Source organism: Coenobita brevimanus, chromosome 1, assembly GCF_032717465.1.
Source record: "Coenobita brevimanus isolate Jiangsu-jjx chromosome 1, ASM3271746v2, whole genome shotgun sequence".
NCBI classification, from domain to species: domain Eukaryota; kingdom Metazoa; phylum Arthropoda; class Malacostraca; order Decapoda; family Coenobitidae; genus Coenobita; species Coenobita brevimanus.
This window is the reverse complement of record NC_136954.1, coordinates 37,865,502-37,889,397: the sequence shown is the minus strand read 5'-3', so window position 1 is coordinate 37,889,397 and position 23,896 is coordinate 37,865,502. Positions and strand designations below refer to the sequence as shown.

At 42.0% G+C, this 23,896-nt stretch overlaps 1 pseudogene; it reads right to left on the bottom strand.

Annotated features, from left to right (window-relative positions):
- Positions 1 to 23,896, bottom strand: part of LOC145394715 (glutamate receptor 1-like) — a 289,049-nt pseudogene that overhangs the window by 116,996 nt on the left and 148,157 nt on the right.

Here is a 23,896-nt window from a genome sequence, read left to right as displayed (position 1 = left end):
TGTTATTTAACCCATCCAACTTAGGCCAACACCCCAGCAGTGGTGTTACTGAAGGTGTTACTTAACCCATCCAACTTAGGCCAACACCCCAGCAGTGGTGTTATTGAAGGTGTTATTTAACCCATCCAACTTAGGCCAACACCCCAGCAGTGGTGTTATTGAAGGTGTTATTTAACCCATCCAGCTCATAAAGCCTCTTCTAAGTTCAATGGCCAGGTAACAGCGAGAATATACAATAAAAACAGTGTCGGGAGTGAAGGGATTAACCCACATCCCTGTAACCTCGTGTATGCCGTGTATTTCTCCGAGTTAAATACAACCTTTTGATGTCAGCAGGGGTAATATGAAAAGTTTGTATTGCATAGCCAGTGATAAAAATATCTAAAAACATTACTGCATGAGATTTGCCAGGCGGTGAACTCGCATATATTCATACAATACATACACAACATACAAGATTCATTCATCTTATGAAGGCCGTAGTGAGGATGTTCAAAAAATGCGACATGCAACATCGAGAGTTCGAAAGATTATTCTAGGCTCAATAAAATCGGTCATGAAATAGCATGAAGAGAGATTATTATTATTATTATTATTATTATTATTACTACTACTAATTATCATCATCATCATCATTATTATTATTATTATTATTATAAACTATTATTATTATTATTATTATTATTATTGTGGCAGGTGGGGGCGCTCACCATCCACTCACTCAATGTAGTGCTGCTGTCGGGTGTCTGCCCTGTCCTCTACTCCATCTTTCTTTCCTTCCATCTTCTTCTATCTTTCTTTCCTTCATTCTTTCCTCGTCCTTTTGCCTACGGGTGACTTTACACTCCCTCTTCTCTCTTTCATTCCTTCATTCTTTCCTCTTTCTTCTGCCTATGGATGACTCTACACTGAGTGACATGCCAAATGGTTTCCTGTACACCAGGAAAATATTTACTACGCTGGGTGGTAACCATATAACCAAATTTTGGCGCCTGGTGGTTTAGTGGGTAATTATTGTGCTCCAATCGGATTGAGCCGGTGAAGGTTTATATCCAAGGGGTGGTTGGGGTTTATTGCTCACGTAATGCCACTCAGGGATGAGTGAGGCTGGTCACTCTCATCTTAACTGTCAGGACCAACTGCCTAGCCCCGGGCTCCTACGCTCCTCATGGGGCAACGTAGGATTGGATGATGGATGGATGGATTATTATTATTATTATTATTATTATTATTATTATTATTAAGATTTTTAATATTTTTATTATTATCATTATTATTATTATTTTGTTGTTTCTTAGTTGTGGTTGTTCTTGGCTGTTGTAGTTACTGTAGGTGTTAAAGCTGTTGATGTTGATGTTTTTGTTGCAGCCCCAGGATAATCTGAAATGTGGACCCAGTGGACCGCAGGCTGAAGCTGTCCCTCCTCAAGTCCACTATTCTCTTTTTGGGGGGACAGGGAGGTAGATGAAGGAGGTTTACGAAACCAGGCAGTTGAGCCGCCCGGTTATATCAATGCCATCACACGAAGGCAGCCCTCTCCAGCACCAGAGGAAAACATTGCATGAGCTGTAAATATCCCCACATGACCTGCGTAAGGTAATCCGTTCTCTCAAAAAAAAAAAAATCGAAAACCTTCCACGACGATGACGTCAGTTTTGTATTATTTGGCAGTTTTCTAATGATGGGGTTAATTAAAGGGGTTAAATGAGGGTGTGTCTAATTCCTCACAGCTTAAAAAAGTCTAATAGAATCTGCTGGGAGTAGTCAGAATAAAGTACATAAAGAAGTTATTGGAGTGTTTGTTTTTATGTGTCCGATCTCAACACAGATATCCTAGTTCTTTTACCAACGCCGTACAAAGTTCACTGCTCAGGTGCTAACACCCTCCGTCCATACTGAATACTTGCTGCGATATCTCTCATTCAGGACTGATGTGACAGTTTTTTTATAATGAAAGTTCGGTGGGTTTTGTGTTCAGTTTCAGTTTGTTTTCAAGAAGTTTTTATCAATCTAACATAACCTGGCATTGATCATGCGGCTTTACAGACACCAGCCAACTCCTCCTACCACTCAACCACTTATCCCCAGACTAAACAGACTCACTGCAATGAGAAGTTACAGTGTTATTATTTACCAAACTGCTTTAGGGAATATTAACACAAACGTTTTAAGATTTGTACCCATATATGAAAAGTTGTTTACTGGGAAGATAAAACAGCTTCGACCCGACTTGCACTCTCTCCAGGTAAGACGACAGAGAAATATACAGTACAGTATGTGTGTGTATATACAGCAGTGAGACTAGGCAAGCGGCAGGAGTGGGTATTTCTCTCTCTCTCTCCCTTTCTCTCTCGCTCTCTCTCTCTCTCTCTCTCCACTTTCTGTCTTGTACCTGGCATCTCTTTCATACATTCCCATTATCGTTTCCCTCCTCTTCCTCTATTCGTTGTTCCCTACATTACCCTCATTTTTCTTCTCTTCGTTTTACTGCTTTCTCGTTTCCTTCTCCAGTTCCTGCCTTGTTCCTTCATTTCATTTACCTTCTTTATTTTCTCTCTCTCCTTTATGCATTCACTGTTCCTTTAAATTCCCTCATTTTCCCCTGTTTATGTACAATTTCTTGAATTACGGAGGGGTACTTCACAGGTGGGGCAAAGGGAACCTGTGTTACGTACACACAACCACACCCACATCCACAACCACACCCACATCCACAACCACACCCACATCCACAACCACACCCGAGAGAGAGAGAGAGAGAGAGAGAGGGGGGGGGAGGAACAAAGAGGCGGAGGGGGCCGAATCATATAATAAAAAATACAATACAGCACCGCAGAGAATGCAGGACACCCCAGCGTACTGTCCCTCTGCCCAAGACAATACACGCTCACTGGGGGCAAGCGTACAGGACGTTGCTGGGCCATTCTGTGTTGCATACACGGCCAAACAAAAGCTACATAACGCCAGGTGCAAACTTTAAATGCCTTCATTGCTTAAAGTGAGGGAGGAAGGGAGGAAGCTGGTGAAAGAGAGAGAGAGAGAGAGAGAGAGAGAGAGAGAGAGACTGCACCATACCGCTTGTCATAAACAATTAAAGTTTGGTTTGTGGATAAGAACTGTTTTCCCTACTGCGGCAGATTTCTTACCGCCCCTGTCAACACCAAGACAGTCTTCTCAACAACACCCAATAAAGTGCGCTCTGTGAGCACGTGACATGCGAACGAGCGTTTGTACATACACCTATCATCTTAATTTCATCTTGGTGTAAACTTTCAACATTACTGGTGAGACAGCTGAACAATTAACAGGTGAATAATTGAGCTAAAATAATTACTCTCTCTCTCTCTCTCTCTCTCTCTCTCTCTCTCTCACACACACACACACACACACACACACACAGACGGACGGACGCGTGATGAAAATCATACTGCCATCAAGCAGTTTGTTTGGAAATGTGGTGGTCATGTTACGTTGGCCTGTCCTCAAAAATAAAATAATGGTCAAACCCTTGGCTGGCCGTCTACCTTTTCATCAACTTTGGTTAAAATTGAATCAACGCTGCAGGGGAATACTTGCACACCACTTGTAAACCTGGTCATTTCATCACAGAGGAAGTTTCCAAATCAGTCAGTGATAGAGTTCCGTAGTGATAAATGTGTTAGCATCTACGAAGCCACTGGACTGAAAGAGGTAAAAAAAATGCCATGTATAAATAACAATCTTGTATGGATGCACCTAACAGTCTAACAGTCCATCCATCCAGGTAACCATCCACTCACCTGTTGCAGTTTCCCAGAACCTTAGGATGACCTTAGTTACAACTAAGTGCTTAAAAATTCGTCCAACCATCCGGGTGGCCATCAAGCTACCTGTTGCTTTTCTTGCCCCATGTATAAATGGTAGTATTGTCACAATGCACCGAACATTGCATCCAGTCACCCATCCATCCAGCTACAACTCATCTGCTGTTGCTTTCCAAGGTCTAAAAAGGGCCATCACACAGCTATGAAAATAACACTCTATCTATCCATTCACCCAGTTAACCATTAACTTACCTGCTGTTGCTTTTCAAGATGATAAAGAAGACCAACACATATAGCTATAAAATAAAACCCTATCCAAGCACGCATCCAGGTAACCATCCACTCACCTGCTGCTGCTTTCCAGGGTCCTAAGGAAGGCCAGGGCATCAAGGGCCGACTCGACACGCCTCACCACCCGAATCTCAAAGGACGCTTGGGCTGGTCGGAGGGACTGGTAAATCTTCTGGAGCCGTAGGAGGCCTGGGTGAAGAAAAAAAAAAGATGAGTCATCAAGTTCTGAAGCCGGGATAAAATGAAGGTACAGCTGGTAACATATGAACCTGGTACAGCACCAGTGTGTAGCGGAGGTACACTTGACAACCCTGACAATCACAGTTTTTTGGTGGCACTAACGTGAACGAACGGAAGTGTTAAATGTTAGCTGAAATGACCAAGTAACTGTGATGCAGGAACGTCGGAAGATGTAGGTAGACTCCACTTCACACAGACACTGTCCCAGGCTCATATGCGGCCATTTGTGCATACATTCTGAAGTCACGTGTCACGAAGAGGATGATGTACTGGTGGGGATAAGTTCTAGAGATGGGAATCAACACACACACACACACACACACACACACACACACACACACACACACACACACACACATATATTTGGCTCAAAACATAACGTGGGATCTTGCTTCGTGAGTCGCGGGTGTATTCCGAGCACCAAACAACGCTTTCTCTAAAACTGTACTTTAATATTAAACCTGAATTTTTCTCCTCCATTTCAACTCTCTCTTCAGCTAGAAAAGGTCGTCTGGAGGCAGCAAAACTTTAATATGATGTCACCATACTGAAGAGATAATTTAAGACTAAATGTAACTCCTCTGATTCAGAAAAAGTCTCTCCCGTGTGAGACAAGGAAGAGACTAACTTTTAAAACGTGTAAAGCTAAAGAGGAGCTACCGAAAAAAAGAAAAAAGAAAAAAAGAAATTTCCCAGGAACTCAGTCACTTAAGTGCATCGTTGTGGTGAGCATGGTAAGAGAGAAGGTCGTAACAGCAATAAAACGTCTAGTGATAAAAAGTTGTGAGGGCAGCTGTAATGTTCAGTCACGAGGGTTGGCGCAGTTTCAGGGGCCATAATAACAGGGGGAGGGGAGGGGGAGCATATGCAGCAGTAAAGCCGCAAGTGGTGCTAAAGACGAGGCACAGTTAACATACACACCAACAACACCACACAGATTTAAACAAGGGTGAGTTACATACTTTTAAAAAACATTTTTAAGATTTAGTTCTCCAACACATCATCATCACACCCAAATATAAGCCTGGGTATAACATTAATATTATACTCCACTTCTTACTGTTTCAAGTTACAGAAAAGTGTAAGTCGTTCAATAGAGAACAAAATAATAAATACGACCAGCACAACAACACACTGCGACGGGTAGGCTATGAACTGGTGTGTGCGTGTGTCACTATATGTGTATCTATTACTACTGTATATATTTGTATAGTGTCCATACCTGAAGAAAGCCTGAATCCTACTGAAACCATTTAATGTTAATCCATCCATCCATCCATCATCCAATCCTACATTGCCCCATGAGGAGCGTAGGAGCCCGGGATTAGGCAGCTGGTCCCGACATTTAAGATGGGAGTGGACCAGCCTCACTCATCCCTGAGTGGCATTACATGAGCAATCAACCCCAAACACCCCTTGGATATAAACCTTCACCGGCTCAATCCGATTGGAGCGCAATAATTACCCAATAAACCACCAGGCGCCAACGTTTGGTTATATGGTTACCACTCAGCGTAGTAAATGGTGTCCTGGTGTACAAGAAACTATTTGGCTTGTCACTCAGTGTAGTGTCACCCACAGGCAGAAGGAAGAGGAAAGAATGAAGGAAAGAAAGACAGAAGAGGGAGTGTAAAGTTACCCATAGGCAGAAGGACAAGGAAAGAATGAAGGAAAGGAAGACAGAAGGAAAGAAGGATGGAGGAGAGGAAAGGGCAGACACCCGACAGCAACACTACATTGAGTGAGTGGATGGTGAACGCCCCGACCTACCACAAAATAAGAAAATGCGAATAGGCAGATCAAATTAACCAATGCTAGAAGCGTATATTGGAAGGTGAGTGTGAGATGGGGTAATGTGTGACAGTATAGAGTAGGTGAGGAACACAGCAAGAGGGATGTGACGAATACTGTGGTGATTAGCGACACTTGGTAACATTCAGAGTTTCCCCACCGGAGAGTAAAACCATCCAGCGTTAACCAATGATATGTTACTGTGCCAGGTCATCCAATCTTCATATAGTGTGTGTGTGTGTGTGTGTGTGTGTGTGTGTGTGTGTGTGTGTGTGTGTGTGTGAGAGAGAGAGAGAGAGAGAGAATTCTAACCATTATAGAATGATAGGGGGGGGGAGGAAAGGAGCACTCTTAGTAAAACATCCGTGCCCACCAACTGGTCTAGGCGCCGAATTTTTTACTTTGCACTGTGAGCTTGGCATTGGACTGTTTATTATCAAAATCGAATTAATTCTTGCATAACCCTTAACATTTCCACCAAGTTTGGTTCAACTCGAATCAAAACCGTTTTAGTTGACTTTGTCCAGTGATACTGACATTTGACTCCACTGTGACCTTGGGCTATGACTGTTCCCAGCATCGAGTCTCTCCATCCTTCTTTTAACCACAATAAATTGTACTGAGATGAGCGATTTGTGAGTTCAAGGACGCTCAGACATCTCCCGCCTAAATAAAATTGTTGGTGGCAAAAGGAAAATTATAGACATCATTTTAGTTACCTCTCCTCTTAATAAAATCTCTGGGGGTAGCAAAAATAAATAATGCCGCCACTTCACTCAGTTCAAGGAAAAAAAAAAAACATTGGTTGTAACGAGGAAAAAAATAATTCTTGTTCTTGACAGGCGGAACTCAGTCTTGGTCAGTTGTCTCCAGGCTCTCAGATCATATGTTTTGCCACTTGCGAGATTGGGAAGAGGGGGGAAGATGTGAAAAAAAAAAAATGCGGGGGGACGATGAAGGAAGGAGGAAGATATGAGAATTGGGAGGACACTCATGGATGGAGAACTCTCTCTCTCTCTTTCTCTCCGGCACACGCTTGAGTCCCAGTTGCATATCCCTTGCTTTACATCTCGCATAGTCATTATACTTGCATATTTGGATACCCGGCCCTGACCTGCCCCTTCTTCACTGCTGGGGCTGCGTTGTAATCTCTCTCTCTCTCTCTCACACACACACACACACACACACACACACACACACACACACACACACGTTTTCTTACGTCTTCGACCAGAAAGTTCTTTTTCGGCAGTTCACGAGAACTCCAGCCAAAGTATTCTTTCATCCGAGCCCTACTGCTGCAGTGTGTGTGTGTGTGTGTGTGTGTGTGTGTGTGTGTGTGTGTGTGTGTGTGTGTGTGTGTGTGTGTGCGCGCGCGCGTGTGTGCGTGTGTGTGTGCGTGCGTGTGTGTGTGTGCGCGCGAGCGTATGTGCTTCGAAAATATAAAAGCATTTCAACCAATTTGCAAGATAAACAAGTCTCCATATTTTATATTTATCCGGGATCGCTTTGTTTTTTCGTCTTTTGTCACTAATATTCCGGCATATATAAAGTACGGTACGTTTATGGGGTTACAAGTGTGCCGCCTGATCCGTATTTATAAACTCTCGCCTGAACACAAAAAGAATGGAAAATATAGTTCGTCATTGGGCTGGAGAGGATTGCTTTTGTATATATTTCTTTTCACTCGTCCATTTACTAAGCTATTCACAGTTCAAACTCTCGTAAGGTTCTGCATAAAATTACTTGAATGTAAAGTCGGCATCAAAAGGACTGTTGCCTCTCCTGCTTTTCTGTCCATGGGCTAAGGAAGTCAGTATGGCGAATCCGCAAAGTCCATGGAGAGCAATGCATGAAAGGTTACAGGATTTTTTTGCCGACCGTACATTTGTCTTCGCCAATACAGCTACCAATACTTTACAGCCTATTACTTCTCCTCAGTTTAAGTTATATATATGGCTCCGTATATACATTTGTCATTCTTACAGCAACCAAACAATTCTTGTATGTAAGCTTTATACATGATTATTTCTACACGGCATATATCTGAAGGATAAAAAGAAAATGAAACAGTATTTAATAATACTGTAGTTAACTCTATGACCTGTTCATCCTATAAATGTGTTAGAAGTCTATTCATACAGCCCCAAGCCCGTATTCATAAACTTCCGAGGTTGATCCCTTCACCCCGAGGACTATCTATATAATAAAAGCTCGTGTACTTGTGTGAGGAATTGCTTAGTCGTCACGCTGCTGCACTGTGTCCTTCCACTAAGTTCTTGGCCAACAGGAGACGGCAAACTTGTGACGCTGCTGCTCTAAGCTCTGCCCACTACCCTAGTTAACCAATGGGAGTGCTGGTACCCATGATGATACATTCATTGGTTCCTTCCACCGTGACCAGCTCCCCCCCCCCACACACACACTATTTTCTTCACACACACACACACACACAAAACCATGACCATAACCACCATTTCCATTACCATCATCACACCGCCCAACTACCATACCCTTCACTAAAGTCCCAAGTAACTTCAGCCACGACCAAAAACTACTACTACTAGTATTCCAACCACCACAACAATAAAAACATCAGTATCAACAAAGACCACAAAAAACTACAGCAATAACCACAATTACAACCGTCTCCTCCAACACCATAATCCCCTCGCCACCACCACCACCACAACAAGTCACCATCACCACAAGCACAACAATCACGACAACAGCACCACCACAACAATTATCACCACAAGCATCACCGCAGCTGTCTATACTTATACATGTTTCTATCTATATTTAAACAAATTTTATAAACAACACATTCCCTCCAAGTACAAGGAGTTATGTAAATCTTTCTTAATATCTTTGGTACTACTAATAAACATGTACACTTTGCTATATGATGTAAGCAATTATTCCAAGCAAAAAATATCAAATCCATCTCTCTCTCTCTCTCTCTCTCTCTCAACTGGCCACTGTCATCCTTTCCTCCGCTGTCAATCTGTGTCTAGAGCATGAACAAGTTTGTACTGGAGAACATTAAAAAAAAAAAAAAAAAAAAAAAAATGGGTAATCTTCTGTCGTCACAAACAGGAACACACCAGAGAGGTGCGATTTAAGTGGAGGGAGAAAGGAAAGGCAGAGGAAGGAAACGAATGGAGGAGCATTATAAGAGGAATTGGGATGGATGGATGGGGAGAAGTGGAGATATTTAAGCTAGGGTGGAAGGGAGTCACTACAAAAACAAGTGAAAGGAGTGGCTGACATGGAAGAAACCAAGGAGGAAGGTAAGGATGAAACCAGGGAGGGAGGGAAGGAAGAAACCAGGGAGGGAGGGAAGGAAGAAACCTGGGAGGGAGGGAAGGAAGAAACCAGGGAGGGAGGGAAGGAAGAAACCAGGGAGGGAGGGAAGGAAGTAACCAGGGAGGGAAGGAAGGAAGAAACCTGGGAGGGAGGGAAGAAAGAAACCAGGGAGGGAGGGAAGGAGGAAAAGGTGGGTTACTGTAGGAATAAGCAAGTGTGGGGCGGGAGGAAACGATATAAAAGGATTGAAGGAGAGAAGGATTATCTACGGCTGATGAAAGAATGGGAAGGAAAGAGGAAAAGACGAAGAGAGGTGGTGAAAAAGATGGAAGACAGGCAGCAAAGAAGGGTCATACCAAGGATGGAAGAAGGGAGGGGTGGAGACACAGGAAGAGAATTTACTGTAAAAGGGAGGGTAAGACGAAGAAAAGAGGATAAAGTAGTAATATAATGAGTGGAGGAAAAAAAAATTGGAGGGAGAGATGGAGGAGAGAGAGAGAGAGAGAGAGAGAGAGAGAGACACCTGGAAGTGAGGAAAGGTGGTAATGAAAGTGAAAGGGGCAGCAGCAAAAAAGAAAGGACTAAAAGTGACAAATAACAGGGAAGACAAAGGTGAATAAAAGTGATATAAAAAGTGGAAAGAAGGAACAAAGGGAAAGAAGAAAGGGAGTAAACATTGGAGATAACTAGGAAGCCATTAAGTAACTTAAGATTTAACTGAGGAAGTGTGTGATACACAAGGAAAGAGAAATGGAAAAGAATATAAGAGAAAAAGAAAAACACGGAAAAACCGCGAAAAATGAAAGTGTGTGTGTGTGTGTGTGTGTGTGTGTGTGTGTGTGTGTGTGTGTGTACAAGGCTAATAATCTTCTCACTCACGGTTTGAACAATTGTAGTTTTTTGTCCCCGCTAACGCAAAACGCATTTTTATTTTCTCCTCAGTTGAGGGTGGATATGAGGAGGCTGAGTGTTAATACCATCAATATTAATCCCATTAAGGGAGGTACAACTCTAGCAGTCTTGCGACTAATACCAGACAATTTTATTCAGCATGGCGGCTCAATGGCAGAACGCCTGACTCGATACCGAGGAGTCGTGAGTTCGCGTCGCGGCCGGATAAGCTGGCTTGCCTGGAAAAGTAGCGCTCACCTATACTCAGTTTTTTGTTTTTTTGTTTTTTTATCGAGGCGAAGATGCAGTTGTCGGGTTGGTGATGACTGGCTAAACACAACATTATCTCATTAATCTCTTTACTCGTTAGCAAATGGACTAAAAAAGGAGACTAAGGACAAGAAAAAGACAAGAGGAAAAGGGTGAAGGGAACTATAACCAATATGAAAGGAGAAAAGGTGCCACGTAGAGACTGGAGGAGAGGAGGAAAAAGTAAGAGAAAAAGAGAACACAGAAAGAGGAATGACAAAGTACATTGAAGTAGTGAGGAAATTCATATATCTGAAGTGAATAACAGCACTACAGATCTAATTAAAATGTGTGAGGAAAAGAGAAGGACGGAAGAGAAATACAAGAAAAACCAAAAAGGAGGTGCATTCGTTGAAAAGCAGAAAAAAAGGTAGGCAGATAGATATACAGATAGGACAGATAGAGACTGCCATACATAAACTACATATATACAGTATAAACATATACCTCAAATTAATAACCAAATAAACACAGGCTGGCAATCACACACACTTAAGGCCGTACTATAAACACTAAACGCCAGTACTGACGAATGTGAGCATCTGACGTTCCTGTTTTTCGTACCATAAATAGATTTACTGTTCACGCCAGGCGTTCGTCACCTGGTTATGGCGTAAAATAGTACTGGAATGTCACAGGATGATAAACGCCACACGAGACCCCCCTTTCGTATAACAAATTTAAATATTCTTAAAAATGATAACCGGTTTTTCCATTTATAAAAACTGAATAATTCAGAAATCAAATTTTCCCTAGCAGGCTAAAATATATAAGAAATACAAGGCTGTTCATAAGATTTTACAAGACTAAACGCTTCCGTAACGAATACGAGTAAACAAAAACTTCTATGGTAGCGACATGGCGCGTAATATTGAGTTAGTATATTAAATTATGCTTTCTAGTTTATTTCAGACGACCTGTGTGCTTTCTGAATAGATTTTTGAAACGGCAACTGTTTGAAAGTTTGTGTGCTAGCCAGCTCAGTGCTTTAGTTAGCACATTTGAGAGCAAGCCAGTAAGCTTTTGCCTCTAGTCCAACAACATCGTTGTGTGACACTTCTTGCCTATGAAAAGTCATGAATAAATGACGTGTAAGATGTGAATATACAATGTTATATTACTTGGCAGGGTAAATTTTTACTTTAGTCCCACCCTGCCATATTTTCTCAAGAGTTTCAGAATGCAATGTTTTATAGTGTTTCTCATGTGAATCTGATAGTCATTTCTGTCGCAAATCACTCGTTTTCCGTAACCCCTCCCCCCACTGTACCAAGGTTATTGGGGGAATACGACGAAAACGAGTAATTTTCACTGAAAATGACCACCAGAATCACATGAATAACACTAAAACATTGCATTCTGAAACTCCTGAGAAAGAATAATGGGGGACCTGTGGGAAAGCGTGGTTTTGGGTGGGGGAAACACGGAAAATCGAGTGATTTCCGACTGGAACTGGTATCCAAATCAAACGAAAAACACTAAAATCCTTCGGAAAAATATAATTTTCAGCTCCTTGAGTTCGTGTTTCCTAACTGGGGGGCTTTGCCCCCCAGACCCCCCAGCCCTGACCGTGTTTCCTAACTGGGGGGCTTCGCCCCCCAGACCCCCCATTACATTAACCTAACCTAACCTAACCTATCCTAGGGGAATGCTTACCTAGAGATCAGAAACGGTGAATTTGCACTGCACCTTCCCCTTACTCATTTTTTTTTTTCCACCGGCCACAGTACCACTGATGTCTGTCTTCCCGATATTTGCAGAGCAAATCACACTCTTTACACTGCACTGCACTTTGCAAAACCCCGTGTTTTCTTAGTAGTTCAATTGATGTTTCGTTATTACTGTGATAGTCCTTGATAATCTGCCAGTAGTCCGTCTTATTCCCGATACAAGCTTTGAAATCGACAACACGTTCTTCTGCACCGGAGGCCATGATGGTGACTGACTTTCCAAATTACTTGCGTCACCCACAAATACTTCAAGCTGATTGGCTGGTTTTACTTACGACTGTTGTGATTGGCTGGTTTCAAAAGTCCCTCTTCCTTTGCGACGTCTGATTGGCTGTTTTTAAAGCTCACATATACGAAATTACCAGCCAAGTACACTCGAGTCCAGCCGACTTAGACCGAGTGAACGTGCCCGCACCAGCAAATATGGCGCGACATTCATCCCAAATAATTAAGAAAAATAACATTTATCTCGGAAAGTATTTATTTGCGACGGATGTTTACTGAGAAGAAAATGATGTACTCAATACACCCGACATATAGAGATAAGTCACATTTTCCAGCGACCGGGTGGGATTAAAGTAAAATAATACCCATGGCAGAAACTAGACATGTCAGAGTTTGGTCAGCGTTGGTACATGGTTAGTTTGGTTTGTATTTTTCACCTGTTTTAGTTCACTTACAGTTAAGCTTCAGAAATTGATAATAAAAGACACAAATTTTTCATCAGTACCGATAAGTATGTGCAATCACTTAAGTTCTTTCTTGAAAAATGTGATTCGTTTTTGCACCAAAATAAATTGATAAGCTGATGTAGTTAAGATAGTTGGGTAAGGTTACCAGATACCGGTATGAGTGAATTGGTTGGTTAGGATGTTGGCTGAAATATTGCCTGTTTCAATCAAGCACTCAGATTTGAGCATAGGTGTGTTGGCTTTAAAGCAAAACTTGTTAGTAAATGCTGATTTTTTCATGCGCATTACAAAAAAAAAAAAAAGGGCATCTTTCTATCCCAAGAGCTGTTCTTACAAATAGCTACAGGCCTGAGGAAATGGCCTGTTCCATGCATATATAATATAAAAACTAGTTACAGTAATTGGATAAAAATGACAGTTATTGTAATGGAAGAGTAGATAGGTGTAGAAAAGTCATGGAATATTGGTTAGGGTGGAAGGGTTATACAAAAGCATGAAAGGTGCAGTTAAGCACTGATTAACAAACAGGAAGTAATGAGATTAATATTTAGTGAAGGAGACAAACATCAAGCATATGACCAAAGTAGGAGAAAGCTAGGAAAACTGAACAGTAAACACTCTGAAGATATAAAAAAACAGAACTGGATGAAAGTACTATTGAAGTGGAATGATTTCTGGGACATAAAAAGGAAAGCTTGTCTAGCAGACTGGGACAGAAATAATTAGCTACTGTATATACCATGTAACTTAGGAAATCATTGCATACTGCGTGAAGGGAAAGGTAATGATAAAGAATGTGAATCTCAGAGTAGTATAATTACTGAGCTAAACTGGAAATTTACCAGTAATACCTCAAACAGGGAAGGTGACAACAATGTAGGGAAAAAAGTATAGCTAGATATACAGAAATTGAAAGAACAACTGTTACAGTAGACACATCTTAAACCTATATTTTCCAATATGGTCTGCTGGTCATGGGTGGATGACAGGTGTGGAAAGAAGCAGCTGAATAAGAATGGAGTGTTACTGCATCCCTCTTGTGTTGGTGCTGCAATGAATGTCACCATTCAACCAGCTTTGTAAAGAAGTAAATTAGTCTCCATGCTAAAAATAATTCTCCAGTAACCCTGTATTTCCATTTTGCAATATAAATTTAGGAACACATGCTGTACCGCTGCATGAGTGAAAGTGCACATAACCTGGATAAACTGCTGTATAATTCATGACTGGTGAGCTCGCCAGGAACAACATGGAAATCTATGAAGAATGCAATAATACATTCACTTTGCTCGAATGAAAACAAGTTTGGATAATCTCAATAATTAATTACATGCAATTAACTGCAAAAGGAAGATAAATCACAATTCAGTCTAGGCTATACATCACACTATCTTGCTTATAAATGCATCCTCTTTATGCATTCTACCATCATATATACTTTTTTCGTACGTAGAAGTAACAATTTAGAATGGGTTAGCGAAGTGTCTGGTTTATTAAACAGAAGAAACATTCAAAATCTGCGCGCTTTTAGTGCTCATGCAGCGCATTCTCGCCCAATCTAGCGACTGTTGTGGCATTCGAACGCCAGAACTGGGTTTCGCCAAGACTGACGGTCCAGATTTTTTACAGTAAGGATGACTGACGCTCAGGAACGTCTGACGACTGAACGTCCCCGTTGGACCGCCTAAACTCTGGGCTTTTATAGTACTGCCCTTAGAACAATAAAGAGGCTACACATATATAGACAAGCTCTAATTAGACGGGTAGGACAGCCAAATGCTGATAGCTACTGGACAGACAGACGGCCAGAGAGTTAGATAAATAGGCAGAATTCCATCTTTTCATAGTACACAATGTTCGAACTTGACATTTCACTTTCAGGATTCGTATTATATTCTACCCAATCTTTTTCATTACTTGGGATTCGTGCCCCAACAGTTTATATAACCAGACAGACAGAGAGACACAGACAGGCAGACCGACGGATTGGCAGACAATGCAAGAGATAAATTGGTACACAGATAAATAATAAAGGTAGAGGCTCTCATTTTATATTCAGTCCAAATCGTGTTGTACATCTGGTCGAGATTTAAGTCCTTCTATAAGCCCCCAAATACACAGACACAAATAAGTTACATAAGACTGGCTGACAAGACAAATATAGATAGACAAGCTGCATAGGACTGACAGACTAACAGGTAGACAGACAGATGTAATGACAGATAAACGGATAAGAAAGACAGACAGATAGATAGGCAGAAAGACAGATATATGTACAGATATATAGACAGGCAGACAAATATACAGTGAGACACTAACCACAAATTTCTTTCCATATCTTATTCTATCTAATTTTCATCTGATACTTTTTCTAAATCTCGAGACTGACCTACAGATAGTTATACAGACAAAGAGATACCGATATAGACAGATAGATAGCACAGACTGATACAGACAGACAGACAGACATATACAAAATATATATATATATATATATATATATATATATATATATATATATATATATATATATGCTTAAACCGCGAAGGACTCGTTTCTCGTAAAAAAAAAAAAAAAAAAAAAAAAAGGAAACGCAAACTGTTCTCCCAAACACTTTGATATGCTTAAAAAATAATAATTATACTTCCCGAAAGGAGAAACTAATGTTTTATCCCGTCAGCTGCTTCTTGTTCTACTTTATGCCAGCGCTCTTCGTCACACTCACACGACTTTATATCTGACTTGACTGACCTTAAAGCAGTAAGTATGTAGAACCTGGGATTGGTAACTACAGCAACCTTTATCAGACCTTTTTTTATTAAGGCCTTCAAAATGATCTTATAGTCCAACAAGTGTTGGAAGACGAGCGTGTAACCACCAAAAGACGGGCGCAAAGCCAATCAACATCCAAACAACCCTTCCAATACAGGCATGTGTTTATATGGCAAGGAAAGCGGTAAGAATGCGACACAAGTTCGATTCGAAGGAGTTTAACCTATTCATTCTGCGGTTTGTTTCATATTAGCTTCAAAAACAAGTAAATCTACGTACCGACGTAAAAGAAGCAATCTTCGTGATGTATCATGCACTTACAAATGATTCCTCTCTGTTCTTTTCCAATTCTTATTCAATATTTTATTCTCATACTGAACCTCTACCTCCATGTCACCGAAGAAAGACGGACAGACATACACAGAGAGAGCCACAGACAGATATACAATGTTACCAAACGACATATATAGAAAAAAAAAATACAACTGCTAATATACAGGTAGGCTATTCTTCCAAAATTCTATACTAAACTCCCTTTCACTCAACCTGTTCCGCCGCGTCCCCTGTGTCCTGCGTCCTGTCAGTAATATCTCAACATGGCGGAAGTCAGGGAACAAGCTGAGAGTTTTCGCCTCCGTTGAAACCCTCCTCTGGTTCTCAGAAAATGGGAGTTATTGAAAGACAGGAAGTCGAGAGAAGGGATGAGGAAGTGATACGATGACGAGAGAAGGAGGGGAAATGTTTAATTGGTTGGAAGGAGTGGGGGGAAAAGTGAGAGGAAGAGAAGGTGGGACGAAGAGAAAGGAAGAGGAGGTGAGACAGAGAGAGAGAGGAAGGGGGAGACGAAGAGAAAGAGGATGAGGTGAGACGAAGAGGAGGTGAGACGAAGAGGAGTGAGGGGAAGGGAAGGTGAGATGAGAAGAGAAGGAAAAGGAAGGTGAGAAGAGGAGAGAGGGAAGGGAAGATGAGAAGAGAAGAGGGGAAGGGAAGGTGAGAAGCGGTAAGAACGGAAAGAGAGCGACAAACAGCAAGAGTAGGAAGGGAAGAGCAGGTGAGAGGAAGAAGACAGAGGAGGAGGAAGAGGAATTGAAAGGCAGGAGAAGGAGGAGAGAGGGGTATGCGAGTAATTGCGAGGCACTAGGATGTGGAACAGGAGTAGGAAATAATGGAAGAAGGAGGTGAGGGGGAAGGGTATGAAGAAACATTTCAAGACAGGACAGAGGAAAGTGCGAAGAGAAAAGGGAAAATTCTATAGATGTCTCGGGTTGGTGCGAACATATATCTAAACAAACTCGTAACATTAAACTTTGGTGGGAAACCGCGAATTCTAGTGGAATCCCAGTATGTATCACTCAGTCAATCGTCACTTATTCACCCGATCGGGAGTGTTTTCAGAACCTTTTCACTGTTTCATAAGTGATCGTCTTTGTGCGCGACGTTAGCACCTCTGCTGAGTGATTTGTTATGGGCGTGTTTCGCTCATTCTAGCCGTTAGCAAGTGCGGCTCGACACTCGCCTCTCTCTCACGATTTGAACTCAGTCATGATTAGAGCGCCGTTGGACTAGGTCGTTGGCCCAGCTTGGAGCAGCGTGTGTACAACGAGTTCCTGATCCCCACCTAGCGTGAATCGGCGAAAGGCTCAGCGTGTGCAGCGTCCTTCCTCAGTAACGACGCCCAGTAATGTGCTTAGTCCACTCTCTGACCAGTATTTCTTTTCGTTTTCCTAGGTTTAAGAGTTTAGCTTTTGAGTGAGCGAGAGTGTGTGTTTTCCTTATTCTGAAATCATTTGAAACATGTAACGTAAATTTATTTCATTGTAATCAATAAATTTAAGTTCTTTTTCTTGAGCTTAATGTAATGTAAATTTGTGTTTTATTTCTCCATTAAGCTTATTTTAGTTATAGCTCCTAGTTTGCATAAACGCTTTACATTATTCACAACTGGTACTTAGGCCAGTCCTTTTGTAATAAGCTTAAAATCCGTTGTGCAACCAGGAGTTAATTGCACCAGCAAGAACCTGTTTATCATTAATAGCATTAGTTATTGATTGTCAGGGGTGGAGTCACTTTCTCCAGAGGCCAACAGTACTAATAAACAGCACATGTGAATAATTAGTCTCTGCTGTGTACTGTTGAGAGTTTATAAATTCTCGTCCTTAGAGAATCGGCGAAGTAAGCCAGCATAAAGTAATCATTGCTTGATTTTCACGTCAATTCTTTGTCCTGTTCTGAAGTATTATTTAATATTATTCTTTAATATTGCATACCCTTAAAAACCCCATGACATTTGGCGACCTCATTCCAGGATATTAACTCCTAGCTCTAAAGCTATTCACGTGATAATACTCACTCATACTTAGGTATTTATCATTAAAGTCTATAGGCACTATCTTACTGGTGATTATTGATTCAGTTCTATTGATTTACGTAATAGTTTTCACAGTCAGTTGTCTGTTTAATTTTCTTTCTTTACCAGTTTAATTACATAAAACTGGTCACCACTAACCTGTGCCTATATTCTTTATTCTCGATTATTGGCATTTTTCTCTGCAAAATTGCAGTCAGTACTGAGTTGCTAGTTCACTTAGACTGAGTTAGCATCATGGCTGCCAACGTCTATGTACAGGAAGCTAGAGATATGGGGCTTAGCAACCCCCCAAAAATTCAGAACTATGTCCTCTCACGGTTTAATTACGAGCAACAACGTGAGAAAGATGCTCGTGAAGAACGCAAAAGAGAATGTGAACACGAGTGAAAACAATGTGAGGAACGTGAGAGAGAACGTGAACACGAGCGAAAACAACGCGAACTCGAGCTAGTACAAGAGCGAGAACAACGCGAATACGAGCGAGAACAATGTGAGAGAGAACGTCAAATCGAGTTAGAACAATGAGAGAACGTGAATACAAGCGAGAACAACGAGAACACGAACGTACCAAGCGAGAAGCATGCGAAAAACATGAAATTGAAATGCTGAAGCTCAAGCGAGATTCCTTGGCTTCAGACTCATCTAGTGCAGCTGGTTCAAGCTCCATGAGCGCTATCCCTGCACATATTATGGCGACCCCACACATCAGGCTTCCCCCATACAAGGAAGGCGAGCGAATCAAGCCATACATAGCTCGTTTTGAAGACATGGCTCAACTGTACCAGCTGAATGATGCAGCTAAGCGGCTTCAGTTTCTCAGCCTGTTTGAGGGCCCTGCCCTCGATATTCTCCACAGAATTCATGGAGACAATCTCACGTATGAGATGATGAAGGCCGCACTCGTTGAAGTGTGCGGTCTCATAGTTGACAACGCCAAGAGTCAGTTCATGAGGGCGCGTTTACAGGAGAAGGAGACTGCCGTTCAGTTTCTTGACCGGCTTGCTGCTTACTTAGATGAGTGGATGGAGAAAGATGAAACTCCTTCCAGGCGTGAGGGGATAGTTGACCTTATGCTGCACACGCAGCTAGAAAAGTCGTGGCCTACTGAACTTATGGCTCAGCTTAAGATCTGCCAGGTAAGAGTTGCCAGCCAAATGGTGGAGAAGGCTGACGCATTCTTCACTGCATATGGGTATCAAACTCGCAAGCAGCATACCTGGAACAGGAAACCTGATAAATCTGGGAAACCGTCTCAGACTGAACCCCAGCAACAAGGCCGTTCTCAGAATAATGACCAAGGTCCAAAACCGCAGAGGAAGGACCAGGGGCAAAACACTCAGAAGCCTGAGTGGAAAAGGTATGACAAGCAGAACCCTAACCAGCAGCAGTATCAGCCACGCAACCGACCGTCAGGACTGTCCTTTTCAGCACCAGCTCAAGTGAATAGGAGGCAGGAGGCGAACGCAGCCTTTGTTCCTCTGCAGCAGCACAGTGGTGTCGTCCCTGGCAGTACGGGTACTTCCCCATAGTTCACTAGTCCCTCAGCGACAGTGAACCCCCCTCCACAGATGGCCAATGCTCCATCTCCCCAGGCAGTAAGTACGACCCCTCAGGTATCTAATTCTCAGGGCACCATGTTTGCCGCATCATTTATTCAGCAGCCTAATCGGTGGCTAGCTGCTTCCTCCACAGGCCCTCCCACAGGTGACAGTGCCTTCCTTGTTCAGCCAGGGTTTGTGGGAGACATTCCTGTGAAGGTCATGAGAGACAATGGGTCCTCAGGTTGTTCTGTCAAGCAGAGTCTAGTTCGGCCTGAGTACACAGGTCGACAGATCCAAGCTAACCTTATTGATAGATCAGTGAGATTGTTCCCCGAGGCACATATCCAGGTGGCATCTCCATTTTACACTGGTACGACACTCGCAGTTGTCATGCCAGAACCTTTATTTGACCTTATCATAGGCAATATTCCCGGTGCCAAGGATAGTTGCACTGAAGATGATCCTACTCAGACTTCGGCTGCAGTAACACGAGCCAGGGCTGAGGCTCCAAACTGTGTCACCCCGGTGACCACTGAATTGCCGCAAGATCTGATGTGCAGCCAACTTGTTGTTCAAGAACAATATTCTGACCTGACACCTGCTGCTGTGCGAAAGAAACAAAAGGGTAGAGTGATAAAGTATTCAAGGGGAGGTCAAGCCAAGTTCCTTCGTAAACAAGGACGGCTCTACCGTGAATCACGAACACCCCAGGGCAAGGTTCGACTGCAGTTTGTCGTTCCCGCCAAGTACCACCAAGCAGTGTTAGAATGGGGTCATTGTTCAGCCTAAGGATGTCACATGGGCAAAAGGAAGACCCAGGGCCATATCCGCTGGCCAGGGATGGGATGAGACAGATAGTTTTGTGCGTTCCTGCAATGTGTATCCACATACCACTAATCATGGACATGTTCTTCCTGTGCCATTTGAACCCACACCCATAATCTCTCAAGCAGTTGAGACAGGGCAGTGGTGATGTGGGTGCAGACCTGACATCTCACCCATTGGCCCCACAGGACACAGTATGTCCAGGGCCTGTACATAGAGTGAAGTTTGAGAACCCCGCAGAGACAGTCCGAGGCTGTGTATGAATTACCTTGTGGAACGTCTCGAGCTGTGGGCCTCTCTCAGGATTCCCGGAGAATGCACATTATCCACAAGAGTGTTCACACCCATGGTGGGTGTTAAAACGTGACCTGCCCAAGATTGCGTAAGGATTCTCAGCTTCCTGTCATTAATCGTAAGTGTAGTGTTAGGTTAACCAGTAAACTGCTTGTTCTAAGAAATTTGTGAATTCAAGAACTGGCACGTTTCCTGGTTAATATCGTTAGGTTAACTAGTAAACTGCTTGTTATAAGAAATTTGTGAAATCAAGAACTGGCACGTTTCCTAGTTAATAAGCGTTAACCAGTAAACTACAAGGGTTCCAAGAGATTTGTAAATCCAAAGACTACGTGTCCTGGTTAATTTTAACATAAGTGCTGATTGCTAGGCAGAGAGAGAGAAATGACACTTTTGATACTCCACCTTGATTCCTTTCGCAGGTGCAGTTGGCGGGTGCAGTATTGCCATGCAGAACAACTGATCGTCCCTGACGCATGCTGCTGCCTCTTCTCTTCTGCCTCGTCGTCATTATTTACTATAAATTTGTAGTACATATTTTACACGTAGGTACAGTTACGCTGTGTATTACATACATCACGCTACATAACAATTAGTTGTCAATGTAAATGAGGCGAACTTTTCGCTCAGTTTGAGCTGAGTACAGGATTTTTCACTGTCGTCACGGAGTTTTTCCCTCAGGCTTGCCTCTATTAACGTAAATACGAGGTTTTTTCACTCACTGGCGACTATGACTTTCTCCTGTAGCAGGATAGCACACACACACACACCACAGTGTGAATCTTGTGTGACTGATTTAGGATTTATATGTATTTTGACATTTTTTTCCTGAGAAAAAAATTCATTTTGATGGGGCGTAATGTCACGAGTTGGAGAGATCATATATCTAAACAAACTCGTAACATTAAACTTTGGTGGGAAACTGTGAATTCCAGTGGAATCCCAGTATGTATCACTCAGCCAACCGCCACGTATTCACCCGATTGGGAGTGTTTTCAGAACCATTTTTCACTGTTTCATAAGTGATCGTCTTTGTGCGCGACATTAGCACCTCCGCTGAGTGATTTGTTATGGGCGTGTTTTGCTCCGCTGACTGATTTGAACTCAGTCATGATTAGAATGCTGTGGGACTAGGTCGTTGGCCCAGCTTGGAGCAGCGTGTGTACAGCGAGTTCCTGATCCCCACCTAGCGTGAATCAGCGAGAGGCTCTGCGTGTGCGGCGTCCTTCCTCAGCAACGACGCCCAGTCATCCACTTAGTCCACTCTCTGACCAGTATTTCTTTTCGTTTTCCTAGGTTTAAGAGTTTAGCTTTTGAGTGAGCGAGTGTGTTCTTATTTTGAAAACATTTGAAACATGTAACGTAAATTTATTTCATTGTAATCAATAAATTTAACAGTTCTTTTTCTTTAGCTTAATGTAATGTAAATTAGTGTTTAATTTCTCCATTAAGCTTATTTTAGTTATAGCTCCTAGTTTGCATAAATGCTTTGCATTATTCACAACTGGTACTTATGCTGCGATGCCCGATCCTTTCTATTGGATGTTGTTGTTTGAGGCTGACTTACAACGAGCACCACAATTATATCTCTAGGGTTCATTCGACCCTTATCCTGATGTTGGACTAACTGTGGAATCGGCTGGGATCCGAGATTACTCAAAATTAACTCAACTCTATCAAATATCACACACAAGGAAAATTGGCCGTTTTGAATAATTACTAATAGGAAAGAAATTTGGTAGCTTGATCATAAGTAGCGTAACAATAAAAGAATTTTTTAGGTAGCGTAACAGTAAGAGAATTTTTAGGTAGCGCAACAGTAACAACTTCGGGCAGCGTGACAATGCAATAACAATACTTTATACTCCCAAAACCGATTCAGCACAGGGGTCGAAAACAATTCTCACCAAGGCACGAGGGTTATGAGAAGTTATACATGATTTGAGAGATAGAGAGGAATGACAGTGAAACTCAATAAACTTTTCAAAATGATGAATTTACTAATATCTCTCCTTTCCTTAAATCATATTACATCATACTATTCAATTTACTAATAAATGACAACTTCAATTGATCTTTTTCTCTAAGAAATTAAACTTTACTTTTTGAGAGAACTCTAGATTTTTTTACTCATTTAATCACATTTTATTTATTCACAGTTCACCGAATTTTCTCCATAACGAATTTTATACAAGCACATATACTTCAGTTAACCCTCAAATGATATTACTCTTTAGATCTCACTCCTCCCCAACATCAGTGATACTTAACATAAAAAGGTTCGCCACATACAGTACACTCGTGGGCATATAGGCTTTCTCCGAGCCCATCAGGCTAGGGAATTTGCCTTGGGGACAGAGTGCTCTCCGAGTTCACCCCTATACATTATGTACCCGTAGAAAATAAAATCACGACTATTCTCCTTTCACAAGCTACTTCCCTGATCTATTACATAATCAAAGAATTATTCACTATTTTGATGTAAATGGTGAGTGTACAATTTAAATCCTAACGAATTTTTCCTAGGGCAGTTACAATATGGCGGTTAGAGGGGGAGTTTTTGACGTGGCGTTCTTACAGCATCACTGTGCATGGTGCAAGGGCAAATTTGAGATTCAGTAACATTACAACTTAGGTCACAACGGCACACATAATATCTCTGAACTTTTACAACGCCAGTATGAACAAGGTGGAAAGGAAGAAAGCAGAGTAATGAAACTCACCTGCACATAGTGCAAGGGCAAATTTGAAAGTGAGTCAGGAGCTGGCTGATACCCCCCCCCCCTGCCCCGCTACCACGTAGGACATTAAGCGATTTGGATGACGTGTAGGGTACTTTTGCTTCACCCCCATATGATAGCCACAACTCTATACTTCTGATTCTGAACGGATATAGATATTAATTTTCTTTACTCTCAATCTGACAGGGAAAATTTAGTTATTCTAATTATTTCACACAAAGAGTCGTAAATTGAATCAACAGCGGTCGCTAGCATCCTCTCGGCGGAGGAATATATTACCCAACCATTACGTCATGTCC